General features: G+C 39.8%; 1 long non-coding RNA gene across 4 annotated transcripts in view; it reads right to left on the minus strand.

Moving 5' to 3' along the window:
- Nucleotides 1–5,973, minus strand: part of LOC135295515 (uncharacterized) — a 59,085-nt gene extending 53,112 nt beyond the window's left edge. For all 4 annotated transcript variants that reach the window (XR_010357638.1, XR_010357636.1, XR_010357639.1 and 1 more), the window contains exons 1-2: nt 5,673–5,973; nt 2,527–2,647 (exon numbers count right to left, since the gene is read on the minus strand). This is a non-coding gene — a long non-coding RNA (uncharacterized LOC135295515). The remainder of the gene's footprint in view (nt 1–2,526; nt 2,648–5,672) is intronic.
- Nucleotides 5,974–8,026: the final 2,053 nt, after the last annotated feature.

Raw genomic sequence — 8,026 nt, forward strand, 5'->3', positions numbered from 1 at the left:
CAGGTGGGAAGCACCATTAGTCCCAAACAGTTTTACAAGAAAACTAAACCATAAAACCCCAAATTCTGTGCATAAGTAGTACTACAAAATTGAGTCTAGTAAGCATTTATAGCACTTTGTGCCTCTGGCTTCTTGTGAACAAACAAAGATCAAAGGCTGACTGCCCTCAGCACTCAGTCAGACCTTCAAGAAGGGGTCCAATATTCCTCCCAGATGATTGCTGCCTCACAGGGAACACTGGGCAGCTTGAAGAATAGGGCCCTAAATGCATATCTGGCACCCAGTTAACTCCTAAAGTAGTATTTTTTAATCAGAATTTGTTACACCCCAGTATAAACCGCATCTAAAAGAAATCTCACGCACCTGGTCTAAATCTTGGTCATTAATTAATAAGCCTGTCAGCCTTATCACACTAAGAGTTAACCTACTCTAGTTAACAAGTTACTGCTATTCATGTTTCTTGTATTTTTCCTTCAGTGGGCTATTTACTGTGCATTGCACTTACAAAATTCCATTGCTTACATAGATAGCAATAGTGCATGAAGTATGTCTCCAGCTGTTTTCAACTTTTGTGACCTACGTAAACACTGAGCTTTGAAATAGCTTATGTTAACTCCTATTGAGAATAAGTTAATTCCTCAGCTGACTGATTCTAAGTATTTTAAAGTCTGCGGTCTCAAGTGAGATTTACATTTCATATTTCATCTCAAAAGAAAGCTAAAACTTTCCTGTCTTTAGCTAGAAAGTTTTAAATCAGTACCATCTCCTCATAATGTTTGTACTATCACAGATTTTATACCCCTATTAAAAAGACATCTTTAAGATTTGCAATATACTAACTAATTCGCACTGCAAATTTCCACAGGTAACAAACTGCTCTGTCAGAGTACGGGACCATATTTTCTCGTGATTCTACAAAGAGAAACTGCAAACTCACAGTGCCATATTCAAATAAACCTGCTACAAATTTAAAAATACATGATGAATATCTGTCACACACATGCATTTCTCTCTTCAAACCCAAGAAATAGAAACTGACAGAAGCAAAATTATGAATCAAATGCTGCAGTTAGTGACAGTCAAAACACTAGATAAAGGCCCATATTCTGGTCTGTTCTTCTCCATAGATTGACTAGTGTTTTTGTTTTTAATTTGAAAAATTATACTTTCTATTTATTCTAAGATTTAGCAAAATGGGAGTAGCCATTTTAGATCTGTGTGAACAGGTAAAAACCACCAGCATTTCTTCCTACAAATCAGTTTTAAATTGATGCAATTTCTTGTGCTGAGTCACATACAGAGGACAACAACTCTGTATGTAAAAACTTTCTAGGAAGCTTTACCTTCTTTATGGGCGGAATCTACCCTTGCACAGTGCAGCCATGAAAGGACCTTTAGACAGAATCATGGAATCATACAGTGGTTAGGCTTGGAAGGAGCCTTCATCATCACTTAGCTCAAAGCCCCCTGCCATGGGCAGGGACACCTTGCACTAGACCAGGTCACTCAAAGGCCCATCCAACCTGGCCTTGAACACTTCCAGGGTGGGGAGTCCACAGTCTCCCTGGGCAACCTGTTCCAGTGCCCCTCCACCCTCACTCACATTAAAGAATGTCATCCTAATACCTGATCTGAGCCTGCAGTTACAGGCTGGAAAACACAGAGAAAGTTGCTATGAAAGAAACATAATGTGTGTCATAGGAAGGGGCAGGGGCAGAAGCTCTGTTTCAGCTTCCCAGAGATTAGAGTGAAGGATCAATGAATGGAAGATGGAAGCTTGAAACTTGGCTTACATTCCAAGACATATTCATTACCTATTCAATGACTTCTCCTCTCTTCTTAAGTTTTCAGTGGCAGTTGTTTAGCAGACAAAACACAAATCAGCCTTGAAATACAGACTTTCAAGACTTGCATTGCTTTTGTTTCTTTGAGTATAGGCCTTGATAAGACAGTTGCAAAAGTGTTTTCTAAGAAAACAATTTAGTGACTAGATTACTCATCTTTGACAAATGCTGAAAATGAAGGATTAATGATGATTAATTTCAGGTCTTTTTCAAATTATCCACGGTCATTCAAATTCAGAATTTTTCAGTCTTTTTTTTCCTGTCTGAAATTGTTATTTAATTTATTCAAGATAATTGACATTCAGTGTTTCAAGTGCCAGCCAGAATGACTCTTAATGTCATGAGCTAACATTTTATAATTTGAACAAAAATTTGCAATGGCCAAGATTTTTCATATTAACCCATAGCAAAGAAGCACAGTGCATGACACCACACTGCTCATTCTGATTAAAAAGTTGAATTTGGTCTGCTTTGACCATGTAATCCCAAGTCAGTAAACAGAGCTAAGTGGACTGTAAATAGAGACTGAAAAGAAAGATGAAAATGGTAATGCCAGCATAAAGCTTAGTGGATCTGTGGAACATACAAAGTCACAACTGCTAATCAGAAATAGAAGAATTGACAGCACAATCCATTTATTATAAAGCTGTTAAGGGAGTAACACCACCACTTAGTGTCTCACCTTGTGGTCTTGAAGGAAATCTTTCTCTCAAAGACACTTGATGGGGACATATGGCAGGACACTGCATTTGAAGTAACTTTGGTGTGGATGCAGCATCTCAAGCCCTTTCTTCCTCACACACCTGGAAGAAGTTGTAACAGATCTCATGCAAACACTTCCATGGGGATATAAACTCAGGCTTTGTTACAGAGTGTTTTCCTTCTGTATCACCTTAAACATTTTCCCAAATTAGAAAAGAAAGTATTAGCCTCTTTTTGTTACTGGAAGGATTAATTGCTGCTTGATTTCTTTTTCTCTGTACACCTAATTGCACTACTAGTCAGTTTGGCAGTAAGCTCTTCAATCAGTTAATAAGACAGTTAATAATGTTAAAGACCATTAACTCCCACCAATGTTAATTCCCCGCGTGTCAATTTAAAGGTCAGAAGTAATTTTCCACTGTTATTTTATTTGTGCATTTGCATTTAAGGATACAGACCTACCTAGTCTTCAGTCCTGCACTTCTGAATAAAACATTTATATTCTTTCATTATTTGATCCAACCCTGTGTAAAACTAAGCAAATGCAAAACAAATTCTTGATAGAATCACCATTATTTCAATAGTCTTCAGACAGTTTTTTTTCTCATCCCCAATCCATTTTTGACAAATACATGTATGTATATATGCATGTGTTTGTAGCTTATGTTTATTTTTTTTTACTATCATTTTGTGTTTATTGACTAAGAAAAACAGAAAATCAGGGTTACCTGGCAATAGAAAAACTGGCATTTAGCCATGGCAGCATCAATTGAATAAACTGCCCTTGGGAGTCCTGTAAATTCATTGTGATGGGGGATCCTAATATAGAGAGCTGTTACACCTACTGCTGCCCATGCAATGTAGGAGAATGCCTTGCTAAATTTAGCACAATGTTTATCCCTACTGTGCCTGTATGTTCTGATTAACCTGCCTGTTGTCCTTCACCAACCCAGCAATCAGCTGAAGCAACTGAACTTTCTAGTGTGAGACAAACAAAACTATTTTTTCAGCAGCTGTCAGCTGAAATAACTTGTAAAACTAATACATTTTTCCAATCCAGTTTAGAAATCTATGAATCACCTAACTCCTAATTTATTTTCTTCAGTATTATAGTCTGTTCATCCAGTTTCCTCACCTATTCATGGAAAGGCCCTGGTATTTGCATGTATGTGTCTTCACAAAATGGTAACGTTCTTGAAGGAAGATAAGGAATTAAGGATTTCCTATTCATGCACAGAATGGCAGTAACCTAAACACCAAGGTCTGAGCCTACTCTGTTACCTAGGACATCCTGACATTTCACTCACCTTAGTCAAAGGCATTTTAACCTTTTTAATCTATTCGTTATCACCTTGCTGAGGGTATCAATTAGAGCATCATTTGTTCTATACCAAGCAAACTTACCAAACTCATCTAAATTGAGATAGTTACTTCCTGAGAAAGCAGACTGAAAAGTATTTTCTGTTGACTTCCATAAACCTTGGATCACACATAGAAACCATCCGACCAATAAAATAAATGTGCTATTTGGGAGCATGTAGTATCAATAGCAAGAAAGGGAAAAGCAGAAGCCAGTGCTCATTAGTGGTGTAAGTAATAGTAATCAAAATTTGTCAGTATTATGGACATTCAACAGCAGACGGAGCAGCAGCACTGTCTTTTCCACTGAAGATCTTCAGTACCCCCTGAGCTTAAACAGTGGCTTAGAAGTCACAGACTCCACACAGACTGCAGATTCTGAGTCATTTGGACTCCTTTGTTTTTAGCACACCTGAGGGATTTCATTTGGCTTGCCACAGAGCCATCAGAAGGTGTTCCAAACACAAACATTAGGAACATTTTATAGTTGGTAATTATTTTTAATCAAGGTTTAAAGGCATAAGGTTATTCCTCTGATTAAAATAATGCAAGTGATTATTGTGAAGGTTTAGACAGGTGATGTTTATTGTGTAGACCTCTAAGGAGGAGGAATTATTTTCTTGCAAAGATTAAGGAACTAGTCCATGCATTGTGTATTACCACAATTCAAAATTTATCCTCCACATATTCTATCTGCTTCTCCTGCGTAATAATGGCATAAACATCTTGGTATGTTTAATCTAGATTCTGACTACAGGTCCTTGCCAGAAAGGGCTGTAAACATAAAAACATTCCCCCCACCATGAGAAAAGAAACACAGTTGTGCCAGAACAGATTTTTATTTTAAAAAATGGCCAGGATAACAACGCAAAGAATATGGGGTTGTCATGGGGCATTCTTTGTAAGGAAAGAAGAGAAGGTGCTGTCAGATAATGGCAGAGTGAAAGAATCCCCCGGGAAGAAACTTGTTAACACTGCTGAAGAAGCCCTCGCAAATAAAGAGGTTCAGGGGAGAAGGGGTTGAGGTCAGAGCAATGGAAAGGATTTTGTCAGCTCTGTAGTGGTATGGCTGGAAGTTGTGGGAGATCAGGAGGAGGTAGAAGGAAGGACGGTACAAATGTAAGGAGAGGAGGCTAGCTAATTCATGCATTAAAACCACTGTATTTGGAAATGAGAGGGAGATGAACTTGGAAATGTGAAAAAAGAGCTACTATGGTAGAACAGGTGCCTGGATGTGAAGGGAGAAGGAAGTAAAATCAAAGAACTCTGCCACAGGTGATCATGTTACACACAGAGGATTATTATAGCTATGCTGAAAGAAGGTAAAATTTTTCCTGGGTTCATTCTCCCACAACCAGAGGCCAGTGGAAATCCTTGGTCCTCTGCATACAGGCAGGTGTCAAGAGGAAATTATTCTGCTAATGGAGTAATTGTACACTGCTCTCCAGGAGGAAGAAGGTGAATTTTGGATGGGGCTGCAGCTGTCTTCCAGGTAGTAGACAGGGATTAATCTGGCAGAAATAACCAGGAACATGAGTAGGTTCTGCTCAATGTTGCAATGGCCAGTTTTGAGGGAATGCCTCTGTAGCTGTTTTGAGAGGTGTGTGATCACTGCAGGCCTGCACTGCTGTGGGAAGCTGACATCTCTCACAACAAATGCCATTGAAAAACGCATGGTGCTAACACAGCTGCTCATAAAACTGGTAGGGTGTTGTTGGGAACATGAAAATGGAAGTAGCAGCTGAGGCTGTCAAAATGGAGACTTACCACTTTTAAACTGATACAGGTCCCTTACTTGTAGCAGGCACAGGGCCTGCACGGCCTCCTTGGCGATCAGAGGCCTGAGAGCTAGGAAATGCCAAAGTCAGCATGACTAAGGCTTTAGAAGCCCCTCTCTTCTGTCTTTCAGACCCTGCTCTCTCCCTGTAAGCCCATAGGTCACTTTCCCCTGACCCTTACTATTGGACAGTTTTCAAAACCCCTGTAGGGTATAAAAACCCCTAACTCTGCCCGGTTCGGGAGAGAAGAGCTGTCACTGGACCCTTCGCGGAGACCCGAATAAAAGAACCCTGCGGAACCCATACAGCGCTTCTCCCTCTCTCTCTGCATCTGCTGCTGCGGTGGCACCTGGGCGGCACCTGGCAAGCTGAAAGAGCTGAAATCACAAAAGAGCTGGCTGCAAATCACTATAGCTTGCCTAGGTTGCCTGAGCCCCCCCGCTGAGCTATCCTGGCCGGCCGGCATTCCCCGCTGGGCTTCTGCCTTGAGGGTAATAGCCTGGCCATACTTACTATTGGAAATTTTCATTCTGAACTTTAACATTTATTTTTACAAAGTTGTAGTTAAAAGACACATCACAGCAATAAAGTTTCTAAGGCTTATGACAGGATGGAAATGGTTCATTAAGACATGTTCTGTAATAATTATATCTATAGGGTCATATCAAAATACTTTCAGAAATTGTGTGTGAGAAGTGCTATATTCAAACAGCCTCAAGAAGAGGTAAACTTTTAAATGAAATTTCTGCCTCTGTGTAGAGCTAATGTTGAAAAGAGGTCCTGCCTTGAATAAAATTATGGGGTTTGAGGCCTTCTTTTCTCTGAAATACTGACTAGAAGTTGAAAACTGCCTATTAAAATTTGGTTAAGTTACATGAAGATTGGCTTTTATTTTGGATAGTTTAGAAATGGTGGTTTATGTTAATGGGGGGAGTGTGTAAGATGCGTGTTTCTGGCAACCTGTTTGTTACAGAATGTATTTTTTTTTCAGCTTATAAATGAAAAAACATTAAAAAATTCTCATTCAAAGAAACTAGTGTTACCTTTTGGAGAAAAAAAGCAGAGAAAAAAAAGCCGAGAAGAAAACAACACCCTGTCCTGAAACTTCGATGGCTCTTTCCAACAACCTTTTGAATATTTTCCGGTCTCTCATTTTGTACCTCCTTGGCTGTGTGAAGATATAATTAATAAAACCCTGTCAACAGGAGCTTCCTATTAAATCATTTCACTGAGTTTTCTCTCCATTTAATTCTGTTTAGCTGAATGTTTACTGATGAGTCAATTAGCCATTGCTTTGTTTGTTCAACTTAATGTCATCACATCACCATGAGATCACCGCAGCAAATATTCAGCAGCAGCAGCTTTGCCATGTCTGGCTGGTTGCTGCAGGCTGGCCTTGGGCTGGCCACATCAGGGGTCTGCCTGGTCAGTGGCCTTGGACTGGCTCTGATGTGCCATGGGGAACCCCTGTGTGCAGGGGGAGCAGAAAGTACTTTTCAATCACTGGTGAGGATCATCCCTCCCTATGGTGCAACCCCTTAAGCAGGAAATAAGGAGACAGGCCACTTTGCAAAGGCAGCTGTGACAACAAACCCAGGGCAAGTGAGTTGGTGTCTGCCACTGGAACAGACCCTGTTATGTTGTGATGGTACATACCACACAAAACATTTGTGAACCGATGGAAATTATTAGGGAGCAAGGTAATAAATGTACCAATGGACATCAATACAGCAGCCCAGAAGTTTTCAATTATAATTATATACCTGGTCAAGCACGACACCATCAGGTTAGTTTTATTGCATTGTGTATTGCTACCGTATTCTGGACCTGAGCAGAAGATGGCAAATGCATGTCAGGGTCACTCAAACTTAGTGACTGAATTACTTCTTCAAGCACGTCTGCCAGGCTATGTCTTCAGAGATTGTTTTCCCAAATATCTGTAAATGGACACAGTCCAGATCAAGGCACACTTAGGTATATCAGCAAGTGATATGTTTCAGACGGGTTTTTTGTTCAGTGAAGATAAGATCCTTTCATGGAGATGCTGAAAATCTACATCATGCTCAAGAAGTGCCTGTTGCCTTTCATGGTTTAAACAAGGAAGAGAAGCAGGCTACTAACAAAGAAACTTAGTCAAGGGAGGTTGGATGTGACTGGATCATAGGCTTGTGAGTTGCCTCTTAAAAAAAGAGTTCAATTTTCCCCATCCTTCCTTAAAATCTCCTAAAATCCTCTTAAAACCTAGCAATCCATCCCCAGTTTCTAGCAAGGGCATAAGTAGATAAATAAGGTGTTTTGGGGGGAAATTTTGTATTTATAACCAATATTTATACTGTATTTATA

This window comes from Passer domesticus, chromosome 2 (genome assembly GCF_036417665.1).
Source record: "Passer domesticus isolate bPasDom1 chromosome 2, bPasDom1.hap1, whole genome shotgun sequence".
Classification (NCBI taxonomy): domain Eukaryota; kingdom Metazoa; phylum Chordata; class Aves; order Passeriformes; family Passeridae; genus Passer; species Passer domesticus.